Source organism: Eumetopias jubatus, unplaced genomic scaffold, assembly GCF_037043125.1.
Source record: "Eumetopias jubatus isolate StellerSeaLion01/CBP00866 unplaced genomic scaffold, mEumJub1_p1.0 scaffold_17, whole genome shotgun sequence".
NCBI classification, from domain to species: Eukaryota; Metazoa; Chordata; class Mammalia; order Carnivora; family Otariidae; genus Eumetopias; species Eumetopias jubatus.
The window spans coordinates 10,191,992-10,215,262 of NW_028274823.1; the positions used below are offsets into that span (position 1 = coordinate 10,191,992).

A 23,271-nucleotide genomic window follows, 5' to 3' on the forward strand; every position below is an offset into this window, starting at 1 on the left:
GGGGCCGCTGGGCAAGACCTTTTCCTCCCTGGGCTGCAGGTGCCTCCTCCATAAAAGGAGGTTTGAACTGTTCGTCCTCTATGTTCCCTTCTAGCTCAGTGATTTTTCTGATCTGGAAACCCTGAGGCTCTAGAGGGGCAGCCCCTGGGCTGGCTGAAAGGGATGGCTTGGAGGAAGCCCTGGGTAGTGCCCTCTTGGCCAGGGGCCAGGTTCCTGGCTAGGACTTAAGGATGGGAGGCAGGGGGTAACCCGCTGACTCAAGGCTCCAGCTCCCAGGAGACCTGGTGGTGGAGAGGAGGTGCAGAGGGAGAACCTTTTTCTCATATACAACTTAATCGCGCCTTAAAAATGGCTATCAATCGCACACCCCACACTGGGTGCAGTTAGTGAGCCCAAGGACAGCAGTTGATGACAAGCTCAAAGGGGAGGAAGTCATTCCAGGAGGGACAAGGCAGGGAGGTAGTACCCACTGTTCTTTGCAAAAGATAAAGGAATTACCAAACCCAGGTGCTGGGAAAAGCCACAGGGTCAGGTGAGTGATGATGCAGCAGTCCCCCTGATCAAAGGGACAAAGCCAAGAAAAGACACCTGCCAAATGGGCCAGCACTTCTGGGGTCAAGATCCCGGCCAAGGGGACCTACTCCTCCCGAAAGCCAGTGCAGGGAACCCACTGTGCCTCAACTCCACCAGAACACTGGCACAGAGATCAAACAAAGTCATCCGTGGGGTGGGCGGGCAGCGAATGTGGTAAAGACAGTACAGGCTCTGGACAGGACCGAGCTGAGCCTGAATCCGACTCTGCCATTTCCTAGCCATTTGGAGCCCTGGGCAAGTTCATTAACCTCTCTGAGCCTGTTTCTGACCCTGTGAAATGGGGACAAATTGTGTAACTCGGAAGGATTGTTAAAAGAAAGCAGAGCACAAAGCATCTGTACAGCACGGCGTCAATCTCTTAATAGGTCCTCACCAGACAGTAGGTGTTCAATTAAATACGTGTTGACTGTATGGACGCTTGGAAAGTAGCAACAACACAAAGATGTCAGCAGCTGCCGCCACCAGAGCTGCCTGGCTCCCCTTAATTCAGGCCAGAGACGGCTCCCTCTCTAATTTTTTTGAGCCCAGAGCAGGCATCCCAGCTCACAAACAAATCGGAGTCTGCATGAACACCTGGAGTGTTTTGACACAGACAAGACAAAAGTTTAGTTGTTGGTTTTTTAAAACCTTGCTGGGTCCTCGGTTTCCTTTGATGGTCACAGATTTTTCTCTGCTTCCAAAACTACACGAGTTGCACAATTAACCCCGATGGTTCTCCCTACACACAGAAAGCAATGAGGTCTAGACCTTGTCCGAGGAGTAAAGGCGGACACCCCGTGGTTCCAGAGATGGGGGACCAGAGCAGACAACCACTGGCCCTAGAAGCCAGGAGATGGGCTCTGCCCAGCGCGGTACTCCTGCCCAGGGACAGCAGGAGAGATGAGGCAGGGTCTTGTCGACCCTGGAGCAGAGAGACCCTGGCACATGGCTGACCACCAAACAAACTAGAGCTCGACACAGGGAACTGTCAGATGCAACTTCCTGGGCCAGGTAACTCACAGGTGAGCAAACTGCAGTGAAGGCATGCAAGGTGACATCGGGCCTTTGCCTGCTTAGTGGGAAAGAGGCGGGGGACGGCAGGCAGCCATGGAAAGCCGAGGATCAGAGGAATAAAAGAAGGAAGGAAAAGATGCTCCTGCCCCAGGCATGAGCCAACCTCCTACTACCTCTTCTCAGCTTGGAAGGGGCCCCGTTGGGAGAACTGGCATGATGTGAGCCAGCCCCTTGCCCTCAGGAGTGTAACCACGTGCTCTGAATGACACAGCAGGGGGCTCCCGGGTCTCCGAGGCCCCACGTGGATGCGAGCCCACCAGGAGACGGGGCTGAGCGGGACCAGAAACGGCCAAATCTGCACACGAGCCGGTACAGCAACTACTTCTTTCCAGTGTTTCCCCCAGATTTGCTCTCTGTGAGCAGAACTGAAGGGAGTTTCCTATTCTTTTATTTTTACTTGTTTCCTGGGGAAACTATAAATGAGCAATTAAATGGGAGGATGGGCAAAACAGGGGGCCAGAGAGCCGGCTTCCAAATAAAAGAGAACCCTGCTCACGAGCACACCTCCTCATTTCCACTTAAAAATAATACCAATAAAAATAAGCTCTCGGAGGTCTTAGGAACTCCACCTCCCCTAATCAAATCCTTTTGATCATAACCAGGTGAAAATAGAACCAGACCCTTCTGTGTGCACAGCACTTCACAGTTTGCCAGTATTTGCGGGCACATGATGGCACTTGCCCCCACAATCCTGAGAGTCAAGCGGGCAAGGATACGTGGATATGTGTCCACACCATTAGGAGATGGAAGTCGGGACTCAGAGACGGTTAGTGACCTGCTCGAGGGCACACAGCTGGTAGGGCTGGGGCAGGGACTCAAATATAGGAGCTCAGTCTCAAAACTGGGAGCTTTGTCTGTACTGCCTCTCCCATCCCAGGGAAAACCCATCTTGGGAACTTTGCTTTCTCTGAATTGGCCACACTGAATACCGTTGCCGAGCGCCAGACTGAAGGCATAGACCAGACAGGGCCAGAGAGGAAGGGAAGGGGGACAGAGCTGATCCCGAAGATATCTGTAATGAAACCTCCACTGCAGATCATTGCTCTAGAGGCCCCGGCACATTTTGTTTGCCCTTTCTATTTTTAGAGCCACCTCCCTACAAACTTTTGTTTTGCCAGGTCATCTTCTTCCTGCCTTTCCTTTCTCCTGAACGGTTCCATAATCCATGGGCCGTTTTGTCAAGCTCAGGGAGTTGCTGTAGAAATGATTCCCGAGGTTATAAACAAGGGACCGGTGACCTCGGTGGGGGAGAGACAAAACCCAGCCCCCGAGCCAGATGTCACACGCCTTGGTCACAAGTCACAGTAGGAGAGACCCGGGCACCCAGCTCTGTGGTCTTCTCCTTTTTTGACTTGCTCCTCTGGCCAGGAAGAGTCAGAGACTCTATCACCAGCCTGCTAGACCTTCTCCTCATTGTGCAAAAGGTACAAGAACCGTCTGCTTTTGGCTGTGGACCTGAGTCCCAGGAGAAAACACACACACACACACACACACACACACACACACACACACACACACACTGCTCCTTGAAAGCAGAGACTGTGTCTTACTCACTTCAACCACTGACCAGCCCCCCAGGCCCATGTCACTCTTATGCCGTGTACTGCAAACTAGGCAGGTCCTCCCTCAAGCAGTGCCTGTCTCCATAGAAATGACAAACATAAATAACCACAATACAAAGCAGGATGAGACCACGGAGGCCTCAGGACTTAGCTGAGAGAACACCGCGCCAGGTGCCTGGGATCCTGGGTTAGAGTCCCACCTTCACATGTGACGCTGGACTTCTCCGAGTCTCCCTTTGGGTATCTATAACATGCAACTTTGATCTTTAAGTTTCCTTCCAGCTAAGATATTTACGTTTTTAAGTGTTTTAAGTTTTAAGAGTTTTTAAGTGCTCAAACTCAGAAACAAAAAGGATGGAGATGAACAGGGAGACCAGAGGCCAGTTCCTTGCTGGTTTCCCAGGCGGGCACATTTGTTCCCTGGATCTCCACAAGCAGGGATGTCTGTGTGGGGGTCGCCCTCCCTGGTGCCCGGCCTACCTTTACATGAGGGACTAGTGCCAGTGCAGGAGCTGTAAAAGAGGCTCGGGGTAGCTCAGAGGCAGCCGTGGCATCTGGATGAGGGCAGTTCCTGACCTATTTCCTGCTCCGGCCCTCCTCTAAGGAGAATGCCTGAGCCCAGGGCAGAGCCTGTGAGAAGGAGCCCCAAGGGACTCACCTGCCCAGCACAACCGGCCCTATTCTCTCCAAGAGCTCCCAGCCTGAGCTCCGGATGAGAAAGCCCAGGGCTGGAGGCTGGGCGGTAGCCCATTCCCCAAGCCCCAGCAAACCCTTCCTCCAGCTCCACCGACTTCAAACCAGGCCCCTGAGAACAATGGTGAAGACTCAACTTCACAACATGTAAGTGATTCAGAGTGGATGAAGCCACAGATGAAACCAGCCTCAGGACATGGCCCCAGACGTTTCCAAAGTCACTTCCAAATACTACAATGAAAACAGCTTTTGAAATGTGGCTTCACAGCGAATCCCAGAGAAATAAGAACAGAGCGTTCTCTGCCTTCTAACAAAGCTCCGCCCTCTTCTGGCATAAAACTGATAGAAACCAGCACGAGGGCCCTCGATTGTCCAGTACCGTTTGGGCAGGGGGGCGGGACAGCCGCCTGCACCCCTGCACACACTGTGGGCACGCTAACCCGGCCCCCTGGCTGCCCTTCCCGAAGCTTCCATTCGCGCCTCCCCAGCCCACCGATGCCTGAGGACACGTTTTCTCACAAAGTCTATCTCCGGGGCGCCTGGGTGGCTCAGTTGGTTAAGCGACTGCCTTCGGCTCAGGTCATGATCCTGGAGTCCCGGGATCGAGTCCCGCATCGGGCTCCCTGCTCAGCAGGGAATCTGCTTCTCCCTCTGACCCTCTTCCTTCTCGTGCTTTCTATCTCTCATTCTCTCTCAAATAAATAAATAAAATCTTTAAAAAAAAAAAACAAAGTCTATCTCCGCTGTATTTAACGCCGCCCCCCCCGCCCCCCGCGCACAAGGTCCTGTCCTTAGCAACTGACAGAGCCAGAAGATAACAAGGCTAACGGCGTGAAGGGGATGATGATGCTGACGATGCCACTGTAAGCCAAGACAAGCGCTGAGCCGTACAACAAACACGACCTGAGCCGCAGCCTGTGCAGGCAATCAGGACTTTTGAAGTCACTTTTCCAGGACCTGCAGAGGCCAAGGAAGAGTCACGCCGCGGGGCCAGGGAGTCAAGGACGCCCAGGGGAAGCTCCGCGGGTCACGTGCTCGCCGGAGCCCTGAAGTGCGCTCGGCCCCGCTGACGTAACTAGTCGAGAATTTAAAAGTCCCTAACTTGGAGGAAATGCAGTGCGGTCTTATGGCTCATCCACGCGCCGCCGTGGACCGCCGGGGGTGACCCCGCGCCACCAGGTGGCACAGCTCGAACTCTGAAGGAGCCCCCAAGGGGGTGGCGCAGAGCCGGGCCACGGGCGGGGACCCTGGTCCCGAACCCCAACTGCAAGCGGAGACTCCATCTATGGGCGGGGACCGCGGCTCCGGGCACCGACCCCAACAGCGGGCGGGGACCCCAGCTAGGGCGAAGACCCGGGCACACGCGCAGACTCCAACCGCGGGCGGAGACCTCGACCCTGGGCGGGGACCCCAGCCGCGGGCGCGCACCCCGAACGGTCTCACGGACGGAGCGAGCCTCCCCGGCACACGCCCCGGGCCCGCCAGCTGCCCCGCAGACACACTCCTCTGCCAGCAGGGGACACAAATGCGTGCCTCGCCTCTCTCCTGCCCTTAGCCAGTGCCTCCTGGGGAAAGATCAAGTGAGCTTCGGCTATCACTTCTAGCACGCCTTTGTCTGGCGGCCAAGGTCCTGGGGACGCCCGTCTCCTCCCTGACCCCGGACGCCCGCCCGCCGGTGGCCGCGGCTCACTTACCGGCCCGGGGCGTTCGCGGATGGCTCGCGCGGAGTCGCCTTCCTTCGGGGACGCGACTGCCAAAGAGCCCCGAGCGGCTGAGTTGCCCGAGCCGAGCGGCGGCGCGCGGAGTCCACCCCCCGGCCGGGCCCGGCGACGCAAACTTTCCCGGGGCAACGGCGCGGGGCGGGCGCGGGGGCGGCGCGGCCCCCCGAGGGTCGGGCAAAGTTGCAGCACAAAAGGCCAATGACTGGGAGCGCGGCGGCGGCCGGGCCAGGCTCCTCCCCCAGCTCTCGGCGCTCCGAGGGCCCGCGCGCAGCCAGCTGCTCGCGCAGGGCGCCCGCCGCGCTCTCCTCCCGGGCCAGGAATGCGCGGGGCCGGCGGCGGCGCGCCCGGGAGCCCCGGGGCCCCGGCGGCCGCGCAGCCAGCCGGGGACGGACGCAGCCTGACCCCCGCCGCAGCGCCGCCCCGCCGCTGCTCCCGAACGCACGGCGGGCTGCTTCCAGGAGTCTCCGAGGCATGACCACTTGTTACAGGTCTGAGTTTTTCCACGCGCTTCCCACTACGCGGGGCAACCGCGGGGAAGGCACCGTGCGAAACGCGGGAGGCCAAGCGCGGGCCATGTGTCCCAACGCGGCGATCCACACACGCTTGGGAGTGGGGAGCAGGCCCCCCGAAAAGAAGGTGGGGGCGAAATGGTGCCGCACTAGTTCCTGGAGCCAAATTCTGACTCTTCCTTCTTCCTCTGCGTCGACCTAACACTGCTTCACCACAGAGCCTTAGACTGCGCTGTGCTCTACAGTTTGCAAAACTTGATGTGCCTTCTCCTGGGCTGCTGCACCCTCTGAAGTAGGCAGAGACTATAAACCCAAACCGCTTCCCGCTGCCATATTTCCAGGGAGCCTGTTTCTATCTGAAGTTGTTGACTTTATTTTTTTCCCTTCTAGGGCCCCACATCAACTCCTCTGCTAACATCGACCTCTTACCCAGAAGTGGCGCTTACCTGCCCCTGGTCCCACTGCAAAGTATCACCTTTCCTCGGGCTATTTCTGCAGCTAGGCAGAAAGAAGAAGGAAAAGAACTAAGAAGAGCCTGTGGCTGTATGTGGATGCCAGGCTTCCTATTTTAAGTTTGGTTTCAAGAAAGCTTTGCTATATTTTATATGCAGGGGCCAAAGGGCCAGAGACTCACAAATGACTCAACGCTTCCTTTCTTCCTCTTAAAGAAACACGCCCAAGGCTTAATGGCCCTAAATGAGAATTCCATGAAGAATAAAGAAATTTACTTCTATTACCTTCCACTAAAATTTTTTTTAAACACCATGCTTCTAAGAGCCACATTTCTGATAGACATTTCAGTCGATTCCTTGTTCACAATGAGTATTAATGGACCCATTTCACAAATGTGATACTGAGACCAAAATAGGCTAATTTGCTTAAACGTATACCATCCGCTGTTGGTACAGTAAGAACTGGAATGCCCAGGTTTTCTTTTTTTTTTTCTTTTCTATGTCCTGTGCCCTAACTTCCAGGTCATGCCCATCTACGGTCAAAACAAAACAAAACAAAACAAACAAAAAAACCCCACTGTCTACCTTATTAAGCTCAAACACTCCAATTAAGCCAAGAACAAAGATGCATTTGCGGTGCCATCCCTTTCACTTGCAACAGCCCCTCCTTGCGGGATGCATATCTTTCATGACAAAGGAAGCTACTACTATGCTTTGAAACCCACTGGTGTGGTCAGCCGGATGATGTCCCCCCACTGAGGATGTCCACAGCTTAATATCCATGGTCTGTGAATATATTAATTGACAAGGCAAAGGGGAATTAAGATTGTAGATGGAATTAAGGTTGCTAATCATCTGACCTTAAAATAGGAAGATTATCCTAGATTATAGGTGGACCCCATGTAATCACCAGGGTCCTTCGAAGTGAAAGAGGAAGAGAAGAGGTCAGGAAGAGAGGAAGCAGAGACAAAGAAAGATGTGACGATGCTGTGCTGGCTTTGAAGGTGGAGGAAGGGCACCGTGAGCCAACAAATGTGGCAGCGGAAAAAGTAAGGAAATGGATTTTTCCCTCCGGCTTCCAGAAAGGAACACACCCCTACTGACACCTTGATTTTAGTACAGCAAGACCCATGTCAGATGTGTTACCTGCAGAACTGTAAGAAAATAAATTTGTATTGTCTTAAGCCACTCACTTGGTGGTAATTTATCACAACAGCGATAGGAATTGGATACAGTAGGTATCTGGTTACTACCATGAATGACTCTTCTTTGAAGGATTTTATGAAAGTATCTTGGATTCTAGGAATAGAGACATAAGAGCCTAAGATCACTCATTGCCCCCAGCCCTTCTCCAAGGCATCTCCATACTCAAACAGTGCAGTGGGGTTAGGTAGCCAGCAGGCACACAGAGCCATGGTCCAGCGTAGGACATACTCATTAAAAGATGAAGTCAAGAGCTCCCAACATCACAGGGGATTGAAAGTCAAATCCCGCTCCCTGACAGAGATGCATCCACACCGAAAACTCTCCGCCGACCCACCCAGCTCTGGTCCCAACCACAGCCAGACATGCTGTCCAGATAGTAAACCTGAAGCTACAGTAAATATGCATGGCCTGTCTCTTCCTGCTCCGGGTCAGGGTAACACCACACTGCTGATAGGAGGGGAGATGCATGTTTGTGCCCTCTGGCTTGGGATCCATGGAATCTCCGGGAAAAGACTGAATCACAGGCAGGAAGCAGGTGCCTTAGTAGTTGCATCCACGACTGAATCTTCACACCGTAAGAATTTCTTGGGTCTGAGGACAAGGCCAAGGCCTCAACAGAAATGTAATCTGTATGAGTGTTGTCTGCAATACGCTAGCGCAGTCACTGTTAAACTGTCTTCTGGAGTCCTGGGGTTTTTGGAGTGACCATAAAGGCTGCCCAGGAGGCACCCGTTAGCATCTGTAACCACAACAATTGCACTTTTATGGGTCATACCTTTGGGTTCCGCATAAGACCTTGTTTGGAGCAAAGGTTCATTTGGAGAGAAGCAGGGGAAATGAAAATGTGCAAATGCTGCTTTCTGGGAAAGAATGTGTGCTGTTGGGCTCCTAGATCCCAACCTGAGTCTCAAGGAGAGTGACACACCCCATGTCAAAGGCTGCATAGTGACACAGCAGGTGTCTGAAAGGAGATTTTTTTTTTAATGTAAGTAAAAAGAACAGTATAATGAACCCTATGTATATTACCTAGTTTCAATATTATCAAATCGTGGCCAATTCTGTTTCATTCACATTGCTCACGTCCCCACTGCTACCCGGATTATTTTGAAACAAATCCTAGATATCATCATTGTATCAGTTAATATTTCTGTTTGAATCTCCAAAAGGCAAGGGCTGGGAAGAGAATTTTTGAAGGCTAACTCTTTATTTTTTTGCTCTCGCAGGCTCCCTGATAAAGGACCAACTACAATCTGTAAATATTAATGAGAGACAACCACAAACACCAGACCCACGGTCTGAAACTCAGTGCACATTAAGACTCACTGGGTTATTGTTAAAATGCTCCCAGAGATTCTGGTTCAGGAGGCCAGGAAAGGGGGGTGGTTCTCAAGAACGTACATTTTAGCAGCAAGCAGATTCTGGTTGGAGATGCTTTCCAAACCACACTTGGAGAAACTCTGAAACTAAAGTTTTGTGGCAGGAGTCATTGGTTGTCTCCAAAACTGCTCTTCCCTCTCCTCATTGACTTACTTGCTTATATTCAAATAATGAGTGCAGGTGTGGTCACGTGACACACCCTTCACCAGTGAGAAAGGAAGGGAAGTCAGCTGGGCTTATGGTGTCATTTCCCTCACTCTTTAGAGAAAACACAAGATGGCATATCTCCTGTCCAGATGTCCTCCTGCTTCTTGGCATCGTCTTGAGGGCACAATGCCTGGGGGCTGCTGCAGCCAGCTTGAAACAATGAAGGGGACGTCTGCCAACATACTCCATGTGGGCAGAAGGGAAGATGAAATGTCCTAGTGAATCACTCCACCTTAAAAGTGCCCTGTCTCTGGACTCCCTGCCAGGTGGACCGATTATTGTTGACGTTGTCTTGCATTGGGCTGTCTGTTCCTTGCCGCCAAAAGCATCCCGAAGGAACTGTCCACTGGGATGTTGGGAAGTGCTCTTTTGGAAGATACTAGACCTAAGGCTGCAGAAAGCAATGAAAAACCACAGAGCAGATGGGAGATCATTTGCCAAGGGAGTCTTCTGGAATCCAAGAGGCAAGTTGGTGTCTAGGAAATGCCCCCAGCCCTGAGCACTAAAGAAGGCTTTGCTATGTGTTTGTAGTTCCTTTCATATTCTGTTGTGGCAACAGTATTTAGCTTTGGCTAAGAAGTGACAAGGCACATGAAAATGGGAATCTGGGCCAGAAACCTGTGCCCAAATTTGCCTGACACATAAACACCTGCAAACTAATAAAATATTCATAAGCATCCACAATCACTGTTCCAGGTGCTTACGGGGATATCAACATGTATCAGACAGGAAAGATGGACTCATGCTGGAGAGGCAAGGGGCAGGCATGCAGAACCGAGAACACGAGCAGACACCAGGTGCATTGGCATTTGGAGCAGGAAGAATGAGAGTGTGTGTATTAGAAGTTATTTCAGTAGACTGAAAGGAACCTCCATTCTATCTGAGGACTTGCTTCTATCCCACTGGACCAAGAGCCCCCTCCCTGGATTGCCAGTGCCACAGTCTGATACATGGAGAAATCTGGGAAACAAGGCCAGAGACTAGAACTATTGCAGGGCTGGCTGGTTCACTGATGCAGAGGACGTGATGTCTCCCTGGACAAAGAACACACTAGCTCTTTGCTGGGGGTGTGAGTCGAAATGGAAGTTCATATAGCTGTCTTGTTGATGGGCCCCCGAGGGCAAGCTCCGAAACACCAGGTCCCTGAATGATAGCATGTTGTCCTCACAGGATAACAGGGCACCCACATGTAGCCAGGCAATGTACGTTTTTGTAGACTCAAGGAGTTTCATTCAGTCGATCAAAATCGCTTATTGAACACCTGCTATGTGGGGGCCCTGTGCAAAGTCAGATCCCTCGTGCTCACTCCTGCAGTCAGATGAGGGAGTGGCTCCTACATGACATAGGCAGAAAGGGAATATTGAATCAGCCCTGCAGGAAGTATGGGGAGATTTTTCCAGAAGAGGGAATACTTGAGCAGAGTTTTAGAGGACAAGGAGGTGTTACCATACTCAGATTTCTCATATGAGGATATTTTAATAGTTATGCATTTAAAGCATATTAGGAAAGAAACATAATTAGCACACCAAGACCATAACTTCACAGATATTACCTAGGACAAAACAAAATAATACACTGAAATACAAATGAAGCGGTATAAGGAAAAATAGTAAGTAGGTAATGATACAAGAGGCCTGCAGATAAGGTCAAAGTCTTCAAGATGGTACACTCCCAAAGAACATGGCTGAAACACTGAGCTAAGAAAAGAAGGGAAGTGGACGAAGAGAAATAGAATGTTCTAGGTCATAAGAATTAAATCTGTTCTTGACTATACCTAGGAACATTTTGTGATAACAAAGTCTATGATCAACTCATTCAACAAATATTTCTCGAGCACCTGCAGTGTGTTAGGTCCTCCTAGGTCCTGGGAGAGAGGTGAGGACAGAAGTGACAAACTCCTTGCCTCCCAGAGAATACCTTCCAGATAAGTGCTGGAGGCCACCTACAACAATTACCAAATGAAAGGCAAAGACGATTAGGGCCCTGAGCTGTCTTAATCTTTTAATGCCTGCGTGCTGTCTCTTGAACCAGAGTGTGGTCTGCTTGAGGGCAGGAAACAGAGTCTTCCCCATTCCCTGCCCTGACGGTGGGCTTCCCCCATCCCAGCTGGGCTGACTCTCAGCCCCACGGCTCATCACTGCCACCTTGGCCCTGTCCTGGCAGAAGAGTCCCCTCCTTGGGGACCAGCCTCCCTCAGCCCGTCCGCCCAGGACCTCACCGCACCTTAAGGCCCTTCTTTCTGCAGCAAGGCAGACCTCAGGGCTTCACCCAGCCACCAGAAACCCAAACCCCAAAAGCATGCTCACCTAGAGGACTGTCCCAACATCCGCCAGCTTGGAAGGGTGGCAACGTACCATCCCCATGACGGCTTGCTCTCTGCCTTCCCCACTTAACAATCAGATAAAGGAAGCCGAAAAGGTGATTGAAAAACTTTTTTAAATGACTACTATCATATCTGCTAACATTTGTGAGCATTTGCCAGCCAGTTGGCGTTCTAAGTGACTTTCATCTCTTCTCTCATTTAATCCTCTGATGGGCCTTTGTGCCTATTGTCCTCAGCTGACAAAGGAGGAAACAGCCTTGAAGGTCTCTTACCCCAGCTTGCACCCAGCAGAACCACGTTCACACACAGCCTGTGATCTACGAACCCAAACTCCTAACCAGCCCGCAGTGACAAAAGCGCTAAGCTTCACGTTATTTTTATATACTCTGAACCTGTTGGCAGAAAATATGCCATGAGGAACCCAGGACCAGCGCCCGGCTCTATCATGTCAGTGCAGCCCTCATACTAATGAAACAAGATCTACTTCACTAGTAAACTCTGAGAAAGTTTTTTTGTTGTTCTTCTTTGTTTGTTAGTTCTTTCTAGAAGGAATCACTGCCTTGGGCTTCTCAGAAAAGTCCTCACATTCCATGAAGGGCTGTCCAAGCGGTGAAGTACATTCCTGAGCTGCAACCCATCAGAACTTAGTTGTATGGGCGGAGAGAAATATTTGTAGAGGGGATTCAGGCCTTCGAAAAATTCGGCCATTACCTCCGCCCATGCTAAGATGAAATGTCAGCCGGAACCCAAAATACATGCAGGAAATGTATGGGGGAAACTTTCCACGGGACTTCTCAGCCTCATCCAGAGTTTCTAGATGGGGCCTTGGAATTTTCCTGGAGTGCACAGAAAGCCTACTTCACACGCAGGCCCACATTGCCTGAAAGTGTGCTCAGCACAGCCCGCATTTGAACTTGGCCTTGTCCTAATTTTATGTAAGTCATTGACTCAATGGGAAGCAAAGTTCTGCCCGCTGGACTGTCTTCCTGGCAGAAAAATAATCTCCAGGAGTCAGAGTCCGATACTGGTGTGACATCAGAGTAAGGGTGAAAAAATAAAACATTTGATGATTAGCCACAATATATTGGGAGGGTCTGGAGGGCGAGGAGCGAGGGGTGGTCGCAGGGCTTGGTTCAGTCCACACGATGAGAATGATAACATAGATGTCTCATCTCCCCACCAGACATATAAGCATCTGAAGCCCGAGTCTTTGATTTGCCTTTATATTCCTTAGACCAGCGGTTCTTGAACGTGGCTGCCCAATAGAATCACCTGGGGAACTGTGGAAGTTCCCTGTGCCCGGGGCACACCCCTCTATCAGTTAAATCAGGAACTCTGGCGGTGGCACCCAGGCATCAGTATTTTTTAAAAATCTCACTAGGAGATTTCAGCGTGCAGCCAAGGTTGAACACAGTGCCCTGGATCCCTGCTACTCACAGGGTGGCCCCATGAACTCAGCGGCGTCTTCAAATCTGAGGTGTGAACGAGTCACCTTGTATAGCACTGATTCTGGCTCAGCGGGTCTGGGGTAGGACCCGAGGTTCTGCCTATCTAAAAAAGGCTCGCGGGTGCCGCTGAGGCTGCTAGTATAAGGAACCACATCGTGAGTGGCACAGCCCAAGAGCAGTGGCTCGCCAGGGACAGCCTGGCCCACCAGGGGACGTTTGGGGACAATTTGGCAGCGTTTGGGGACATTTTTGATCGTCACGACTTGGAAGACGCTACCGGCATCGAGGCTGCTGAACATCCTACCATGTACAGGATACCCCTCCCCAGCGATCACCCAGGCCCCAGTGTCAGTGGTGCTGAGCAGGAGAAACCCTGCCTTAAGCACCCAGCATGGGACCTTTACGTAGGAGGCCCTCAGTTGGAATGAATGAATAAATGGACGAGTGAATGGCTTATCACCACAGTGGTTCTGTTGTGTTGTCAAACTAACCTGGCCCACAGATAGCTTTTAAGGCATGTATCAAATACACACACACACACCCTCTATCCGCCGGACATGATACAGTCAATCTACACGCATCTGTTGAGGGCCTACTGTGTGCAGCCCATTGTGCTGAGGAACAGGACCAGGCCCACACCCTGTCCTCAGAGGCCTCCCTCTCCAAAGGCGACAGACATGCATCGAGCACTCGCCTGTGCCAACCCGGAGCTAGCACTTGCCACGCACTATCACACTGAATCCTCTAGAGGAAGGTACTAATTTATACCCATTTTACAAATGAGGAAACTAAGGTTTGAAGTGACTAAGCAACTTGACTGAGGTCCTAGAATGAGGAAGTGACAGATTTGAACCCAGATCTGTCCAGGTCAAGCACCCAAGCTCTTCTGCTTATGAAATCCTATATGACACACTGTAACACATTTGTCTGTGTCTTCAAACTGTGGTCAGGTTACAGAAAAGACTCTTGATACTGGGGCAGGGGAAGGGGTGAGGCCTCCTGCAGAGCTGGAGGGTAGACAGGGTTTCACAGACACTACACTTGCCTCTCCGGTCTCTTGAACAAGAAGGTGGTCCTGACAGGGCTGACGGGGAGCGGGAGGGACAAGGCAGGCTGAGGGTCACCCTGGGACCAGGGCTTGTGAGTCTGCTCGGCATCTCTCAGCTGTGCTCAAGTTCCCGCCTCTGACGCCTGTGAAGTCCAGGCCTGCCTCCGTGTTTACACCTTTCTCCACGTTTTATGTCAAAGGAAAAGGGATTGAGAAGAGAAGGCACAGAATGCCCTTCCTTGGACTGCAGAGCCGATGGCTTTTCAGGACTGGGGGAGGGAGCAGAAAGTGAGACAACCTTCCACATCGCATCGGTTCAGTTAGGGTTCCCCAACGCAGAATGCGAGGGGAGCTCCTGAAAAGCAAAAACTGCCCCCATTGGGGCCATCTCTACAGAATAATTACCCTCCACTGAAGATAAAACATGAACCAAATAGGAGGGATAAACCTCAATTCAACCCAGAGCCTCGTGGTTTCTAATGGACAAGCTTCCCATCTTCCGGGCAAAAGCAAAGCTAAACCCTGCCATGACCAGTAAGTGGGTTTAATCTCCGGGTGCCTGGCTGGCTCAGTCGGAGGAGCCTGCGACTCTTCATCTCTGGGTTGTGAGTTCAGGCCCCACATCGGGTGAGGAGATTACTTAAAAATAAAATCTTTAAAGGGGCACCTGGGTGGCTCAGTTGGTTGAGCATCTGCCTTTGGCTCAGGTCATGATCCTAAGGTCCTGGGATCAAACCCTGCGTTGGGCTCCCTGCTCAGCGGGGGTCTGCTTCTCCCTCTGCCCCTCCCCCCACTTGTGCGCGCTCTCTCTCTCTCTCTCTCTCTCAAATAAATAAAATCTTTAAAAAATAAAAATTAAAAAAATAAAATCTTTAAAAAAAGAGTATTTTACCTCCCAAGCCCTCATGGCTTAACTGTTTGTAAAGAAACTTAGAGAGAAACCACTCTGAGGGTTTCCTAGAAAACCGCCCACACAGACACACTCAACTAGAAGGAGATGACACTCACGTTTTGACAGAACTTTCTCTTGAACTCTCGTCCGAGACTGCCCTCCCCATCCACATCTGCACCCTCCCCAAATCGTGGCAAATTAGAAAATCTGTGAGCACTCGTCCAACTAACTTTTCACAGCGGGTTTCCTGCTCTCTTCCTGCAAATGCTACCAGCCACAAGCAAAGGAAGGCCAGAGCCAGCACCACACACGGGCTGCAGCTTATTTTGCAAAAAAGCCAGAGGGAGCCCGCATATGCTGCTTTCTCAGATGTGACCTGAGCACAGGATACTTTCGGCCACCACCACCCCCTGATGAAAGGGGGTGGAACTGTAACATCAGTTCAAACCAGGCTCACCTGGGCGGCTTGCTGGGCTTGGCCAAGGTGATGCTTACTCACCTCGGTGCCAGTGGGTTGGTTGAAAAGAACCCTGGTCTTGAGGCCAGAAGAGCCACACTCAAGAGGAGTTGGACTTAGTGGTCCCGGGACAAGCTGTGTGTCCTTAAGGAAGTCACACACCTTCTCTGGTATCAGGTTTCTCATCTGTAAAATGAGGAGGCTGAAGGGCCTGAAGTTCTTCTGGTTGTGATATTTCATGACTAGGAAACTCTGAGCCAGGCATGAGGTGGTACCTGTCTCAAAGGGAGAGCATCCCTGCGACCATGACTCGGGAGTTAGAGGAGCTCCCATCCCAGACATCCTTCATAGGTGGCCCGGACAGGCAGTCTGCCCTCCGCTGAGACCTCACGCCAAGGCTTGTACTCCCTGCTCCCCAATTCTCACTTTCTGCCATGCTGGCCATGCATGTTTAAATTCCAGCAGCTTGGTCACCTGCCAGGAAGGGTCTCCTGCAGCCATCGTGCTATGGTGTCTGGCCACTAGGCAAGGACAGACAACCTTCAGCCCTGCCCCTTCCTCTAGGAGGTTTGGGATGGGCCAGCAGCTCAAAACGTTGTGCCAAAAGAGTCGGGGCAATCTGTCCCATAAGATGCACTTGGAGCTTGCGTTCCTCTGGCGTAGCCCCAGCTGGGCTCACCCACACAGGCGCTCCCTCCCTCCCACAAATGTTAGGTTTCAGCTTCTTTGCAGCCACTTTTGGCAAGAGGTTAACCCCAAAGCCCGAGTTCCCCAAGGAAAAGAATGCACTCCCCATGTGTGCTGGATGGCTTGACCTTGCATCAAATATAATGTTGCAACCTTGAAGCCACCCGGGTGGGGAGGCTGGTGGCTCAGGGATGGGAGGTATCTTTAGAGGGTAGTGACCCATTCCAAAGAATCCAAGGCAGATGCAAATGAACTTCAGCAAATTTCAGCTAGTCTATGTGTCAAAGCACACGTGTTTACCAGTAACCTGCCTTAATAATGGTATTAGCATCATTCAAATCATGATGGTAATAATGATACTAATAAGAAAAACAATTACCCCTGATATTTAAGTGCTTATTGCATGCCAGGCAGACACTCTGCTAAGGTCTTTACACACACTATTTTTATGCAATCTCCATAATATGTCCATGTGGTAGACCCTAGCATTATACACATTTTACAGGCAAGGAAACTGAGGCTCAGAGTGGCTAAGGAATTTGCTTAGAGGCTAACAGTCTAATGGCAGAGCTGGAAGTGAGACCCGGCGTCTGCCTCTCAGTCCTGTCTGACCTGATTTTCCAGGACAGGAAGGCTCCCACTCACCTGATAGTCAGTTGGGTTGAATTATTCAGCAAGCGCTTATGGAGTGCCCACTGCACGCCACGCAGAGTATCAGGTGCTGGGTAACCAAGAGCCTTGTCTGCAAGTCTAACATTCCCAAAGAAACAAGATCGTGGCTTATTCTCTTGGCCACCAGCCAAGACCACCCTCCCCCCGCCGAAGATGACCAAACTTGTATCCAAGCAAGCACCCCTAAACAGAGGATTCAGAATTGTGATCCCCAACTCCTCATTCTGTGTTGGAGAATACTGAGTCCCAAGGAGAGGAAGGAAGTACAGTCCCCTGGAGAAGCCACAGTGAGTAGACAGGAGCTGGTGAACAAACTGATCCCTCTGGAGTGTGAGCACTGAGCTAGGAGTCACCAAACCGCATGTGTTACCTGCAGTGGGTCAATCCACCTATCAATTTACTCCAACACTCTTCCCAGTGGCAGAGCCTGTGTGCAGGCTCAGCTCTTCTCTAAGGAAAGAGACCATGGCTTCCCTTCTAAGCACCCAGTCTGGGTGTGTTTGCTGGTAACTGCTGAGCCAGTTGTGGGGATGCAGCTGCCTGCGGGGTTCCGCGCCGCTCAGGGACCTTGTTCGTGGGCTCTCTAAGAGCTGACGGGCCCCAGCTCTGTAGTAGTCACAGCCGCCAGCTACTGAAAGCTGGCTCAGGGCGCCTGGGGGGCTCAGTCGGCTAAGCCATGGACTCTTGGTTTCGGCTCAGGTCATGATCTCGGGAACATGAGATCAAGCCCCGTGTCAGGCTCCCCACTCAATGTAGAGTCTGCTTGGGACTCTGTCTCCCTCTCCCTCTCCCTTCTAGCCCTCCCTCTTGCATGCTCTCGCTAGCTCTCTCTCAAAATAAATAAATAAACCTTTAAAAAAAGAAAAAAGAAAGCTGGCTTTGTGCAGAGTATTCTCTGTCTTGCCTCCTATAATCTCCATTTAGGGGGCCTGGGTGGCTCAGTCTGTGAGTGACTGCCTTTGGCTCAGGTCATGATCCCAGGGTCCTGGGATTGAGTCCCTGTTTGGGCTTCCTCCTCAGTTTCCGGTCTGCTTCTCCCTCTAACCCTCTGCCCTGCTCGTGCTCTGTCTCTCTCTCTCTCTTTCAAATAAATAAATTTTAAAAAATAATAAAAAATAAACACCCCTTTAACTCCCCAGAGACATTGGCAGCCCCATGTACCTATGAAGAAGCCGAGGCTTGGAGCAGTCTCCTGAAAGTGAAGATCTGGATTTGAACTCAGGTGGCCTAACGTGCCCCCCTCCCTCCAGTCTGCTTTCCTCCTCAGCCTCACTTCTGGTCCCTCCTCCTCTGGCCCTCCTGGCTGACGTGGGGCAGCAGCGGGGGCCCAGCGTCCCTGCTTCCCCAGGGCAGGGGCTCCTGGGCTGAGACCTCGCTGCTGACGCAAGTCCACCACGCACTGGGGTCCCTCCCCACTCCCAGGGCACAGACGCACCCCTCCCCTGAGGTTTCTATTCCCAAACACACTCTGCTCATTTTGCAAAAGGAAAGGGCAGTAACAGTATCAGTACTCAGACCTGTGTCAGCACCTTCCTGGAAACAGAAACACTTTCACAGTCAGTGTCTGAATTGGCAGGCTGCTAACATATTTAACGTCTTAAAAAGCCCTGAGAAGAAAGGGGAGGGAGGCTGAGCTGCAGTTAGCTGGGGCCTGCCGACCCCGCACTGCCCTGGGCAGCGTCTCCCACCCTGCCAGTTTCTCAGGACGAGAAGGGAGGGCAAGTGGAAGGCCAGTCTCTGCCCTGAACCCATTTCTGCTCCCACACAGGTGTGGCCAGTGCGGGCAGGGAGGGTTCTAGAGTAAGTGCCACTGTTTAGAGCCAGTTGACTGGATTCCCTGAGGCTTCCACACCAAGCCTGGGCGTGAGGTTATGCTGGCTAAGCCAGGGCCTCTGGCTGGCCCAGGGGGTAAACCTCCTTGGTTCAAGGGCTAGAGATGCCTCCTGCTGATCAGTGTTGCTGGGCAGTTGTGCTGCGACTATGCCCTACTCTCTACTCTGGACACAGAGCTACCTGGCCTTGCCACTTGCAGAGCCAAGGGGGAAGCCAACGCTCACTCACCACCCCCGGGCACCCTAGCCCCGTCAGGACTGCACACACATAGAACCTCCTGGAATCCACACCGCCTCTGATGGTGATGATTCATCTTGCTAGGATACATGAAGAAACTATGTCTTCGAGTTGGGCTGTCCTCTGCAGAAGCCACTAGCCCCGTGTGGCTAGTCCAACTTCAATTTTATTTGACAGAGAGAGGCACAGCGAGAGAGGGAACACAAGCAGGGGGAGTTGGAGAGGGAGAAGCAGGCTTCCCGCGGAGCAGGGAGACTGACTTGGGGCTCGATCCCAGGACCCTGGGATTCTGACCCGAGCCGAAGGCAGACACCTAACGACTGAGCCACCCAGGCGCCCCTCAACTTCAATTTTAAATAATCAAATTCAATACAACTCACAGTTCAGCTCCTCAGTGGCCCTGAATCCACTTCGCCCTGAAACAGACCCTTGATTTTCAAGGGCCCCCATTTCAGGTGCTCTGTAGCCACGTGCAGCGAGTGTCAGCCATACTGGATAGAAGAGATAGAGAACCTTTCTATTACTGTATAAAGTTCTAGTGGACAGCGCTGTCGTAGAGAGTAACCTCTCCAAGATTCCACCTGGCTGATGAGTTAATGATCAGGGGTCTAAGCTGAGGTGTGAAACACCTTCCAGAAGAGAGGTTTTAGCCCCAGCTCCTGCTCTTATGAGCTCTCTGCCCTTGAGCAAGCCACACCACATGCCTGAGCCTCCCCTTTCTCCTCTGCTAAAGGTGTCCACAAACAGCACCTACCAAGGGGCTGGATTTCTCGGAGAGAGAAAGAAGGTGCTGGGTGCAGAGGTACTTTGGCCCAGAGGAAGGAATAAGTGAAAGGAGACTCACACAGAGTTCTTGTTTTGTGTCAGGCATTCCAAACAAAGTGGCTCATTGAATCCTAACAATGCTGGGAGCGTGATGTGCCCCTGTCTTACAGGTGAGTAAACAGGTTTGGAGGGTGACGCCCCCAAGGTCACAGAGCTAGACCTTGAGCTGGGACTTGAGGTCTGTCACCTTCAAGGCCTGTGCTTGTTCTACCCCAGAACTAAGAATTCTTCTCTCAAAAGCCTAGAAGCAGATTTGGGGTGGCTGGCCTGGCTAGGACAGTGGAAGTGTCCTTGGCTCAGGTCAGGCATCAAGGGGGAAATATGCCATCAGAGGCCATCAGGGCCCAGAATCTGGCACTAACTCCCTGCCAGTTAGCTTCCTGTCCCTTTTCTATTCTGAGCCTCAACGAGAATGCCCCCCGAGTTTCCTTCCTGCAATCACCAGCCAGAGTCGAAAATACCCATTTCTCAAACCCCGCTGCATCCAGGTCCATGCTGTAGGGCTTCCACCAGCGGCCATAATGAGAGGTTCCAGGAAGAACAGCCGGGTCAGTGTGGACACATTCATTTGGAAAATCACCACCCAGCTCTGAAACTGGCCCTGGTTTTTCAGGTGGCAGTGAGCAGCTCCTCCCCACCTTGGGTCCAGGTGCCGCGTGACGGAGGCCACAGGGCAGAGGGGCTCAGAAACCCAGAAGAGCCAGAAGCCACGGCAGGAAATCCAACCCCCCTGCCACCCTTCATGCGGGCACCCCGGAAGCCAGATTTCCAAAGTGACCTGGAGCGTTTCCAAAGGACAGCTTCACCTCCAAGAAAATGCATTTTAATTACGGAACACAAAAGCTTCCGAACATCAAGGCTTCATTTTAAAAGGTCCTTTGACTTTTATACATGACGGCTCACAATGATTGAAGCTGTTGGTAACACTATAAATCCACGTCACTGGTAGAGCCTTTAGTTCCTACGGACCTTTGAGCCCGGTAACAAGCTCCTTGTGAGCCGAGCAAGATTACACGCGACGTGTGGAGGTGCCGACAGGCCCAACAGCTGGAAATGACTCTCCCCCGGTGGCAGTCTCCCTGTTCCTGAGGGGGCTCCATTTCATTTAGGGACCGTGGCCATCTCCTCCCTTTGCTTAATGGCCAGGATGCCTCCGGATAAATACATTTACAATTAGAATAGTAGATGCCATTTTTATTCCACACCAACCATATACAAAGCATTATAGCAGATGCTTTGGAAACATTCCAAGCGTACCCTAACTCCAACCCTAACTGAGAAGTGTTTTTTTTTTGTTTTTTGGGTTTTCCCATTTTATAGGTATGAGGAGACTGAAGGGCGAAGCAGCTCATCCAAGACCACTCAGCGGGTACGAGGCCGCTGGGATATGAACGGGTCTGTCTTACTCTACTGTCTCCCGTTTGGGAAGAACATTGCTCCAAGGCATAGGGGTGCCTGAGCTCTGTTGGGCTCTGCCACAGCCCAACACATCTCAAAAAGAAGTTTTTAAAATAATAGAACCAAAGTAACATAAACGCAAACCCAGAAGGATCTCGGTGGAGAGGGGGATCTGTAGTCCTGGTTTTATCTACAAAGAGAATGATGCTTGAGTCCTTTTTTTTTTTTTCTTTTTCCCAATTTACACAGCTCTAGCCATCCTCAAAACCTTATTCTTAAACTTGAAAACACGGTGTCACAGCTGGTAATTTTAGAAGGAGGAGGAGAGAGAAGGAAGAAGTGGAGAGCGAGTGGGGAGCGAGCGTGGGAGGCAGAGTGAGAAGCAGCTCCAACGTGGCTTCAGGCCCGCCTGGGACTTCCTCGGCACGATGCCCATCGTCTCTCTCTGTTCCCCCCGCCCCTCCTGACCTCCTTCAGCTTTTCAACCCAACTGCCCTTCATGGTTTAGCCTAGGTCTGCGCTAGGACCCTGAGCATCTGGGAATAATTTAATTCTCTCAAAATGCACTAATAATTGGAAAGGATAACTTTCTAACCATTTCCCCAAATGGAAAAGAAAAAGGCCACTGTAAATAAATACTCAGCAAAAGCAAGCTTGGGGATATCCAGGACGGGTCCAGCAGTACAGACCTAACCATCCATGGTGTGTCAGAATGCCCAATTCTACATTTTCCGTCCACAAGGAAGAGAGTCCTATGTATACAAAGTTGAAATCTATTCAAGTACTTTCTGTAGAACAATCTAAAAATAAAATAAAATTTCCAGAGGCAGAGGCCACACAATGGTAGAAATCAACACCTGCTTCTCAGAACTAAGTGCGCACGCATCCCTCGGGTGTGGGGTGACGGTAAAGCCACAGGATACCCAAAGCGTATCCACCGGAAGTGCCAACTGGGCTTCAAAATTGGGGAAATAAAGCAGTAAACATACTTGTGCTCCTGACATCTACACGCATATGAGACTGGGTTCCCAAACTATCCTGTCACCGAGGTAGAAAAGAGACATTTCTAAGCTGATCTGTGGTATCAGCTCTATTCAGGTCAATAGAAACTTCAAAATTTAATAAATTCAACAGAAGCATGTCACCTGATAACCAAGAAGAGACTAGAAAAGTTGGTTTTGATTTGATTTGCTCTTCCCTGGGCAACCGAAAACATTATTTTTTTGTTGTTGGAATATGATACAGTATGGTACACAATAAAAGATATTCATAAGGTTTTACAATAAAACACAATCTCACAAACTTCCAAGTTGAAGCAGATCACTGTGGGCTACCCAGGAGGGGTAAGAAAGAATTCACTCTCCTCAGCCATTAAGATATTTCCTCAGACAAAGAATTCAGTATTAGAAAAGGAAGACAGCCAGGTTGGAACCTCACCCTGAGGAGAACAGTCTCCACATGAGGAGAAATGGTGGCCATTCAGGTTACTGCATGAGAAAAGGCCACACCACAGAAAGGCACTCGGGAACAGCCAGGAAGCACCAGAATGTGCCAGAATTGTGCTGGAACCCATGATCTCAGCCCTCACAGCAACTCCATGAGGCAGGCACAGATGTCCTCCCCATTCTACAGATGGGAAAACTGAGGTTATGGTTGTAACTAAGGGGCAGAGCTGAGGTGTGAATTTGGGGCCCCTGCTTCGAACTTCATCCCCACCACATCTGCCCGTTGTGTGGCCTCCCAACCCACCCCAGGCCGCTGCTGATTTTCACCTTCTGGGACAACAGCTGCTCTTCCCAGCATGTGTGCCCTGCGGCCTGGGCTGGACTCTCTCTGAGGCCCACCCCGGTCCACGGCACGGCTCCCTTGTGGCCAAAGGATTCACCAGAGGTACTGAGCCCCCTCCTCCTCAAGGCAAAGAAGTGTTTCCAACGTTTGTGTTAAACTTGTAGGAATGAGGGTGCTGGGCAGAGAGATGTGGGCGTTTGAGATCCCCGTGGGAAGGTTTGGACTTCCGGGTCATTGTTGACAGGTGTCAGAGCTCTGGGAGGGGCCGTGGTGTCCAACAGGGCAGCCC

The 23,271-nt window shown here is 51.5% G+C and overlaps 1 protein-coding gene and 1 long non-coding RNA gene across 5 annotated transcripts in view; one reads left to right on the forward strand and one right to left on the reverse strand.

Annotated features, from left to right (window-relative positions):
• Positions 1 to 23,271, reverse strand: part of TACC2 (transforming acidic coiled-coil containing protein 2) — a 191,952-nt gene that overhangs the window by 116,411 nt on the left and 52,270 nt on the right. Inside the window, exon 1 of one of the 3 annotated variants that reach the window (XM_028121809.2) lies at positions 6,579 to 6,693. The exons of 1 other annotated variant lie outside the window; for it this stretch is intronic. The gene's annotated coding sequence lies outside the window, so the exon portion shown is untranslated. Of the gene's footprint in view, positions 1 to 5,596; positions 5,852 to 6,578; positions 6,694 to 23,271 lie in introns of those variants that run through there. One more of the 3 variants, XM_028121807.2, reaches the window with a different exon arrangement.
• LOC114223084 (uncharacterized) lies at positions 6,002 to 6,865 on the forward strand. 2 transcript variants are annotated; one of them, XR_003612060.2, is made up of 2 exons: positions 6,002 to 6,424; positions 6,523 to 6,865. It is a non-coding gene; the product is annotated as an uncharacterized LOC114223084 (long non-coding RNA). The 2 variants fall into 2 exon arrangements; XR_015767100.1 differs by having other exon boundaries at positions 6,002 to 6,111.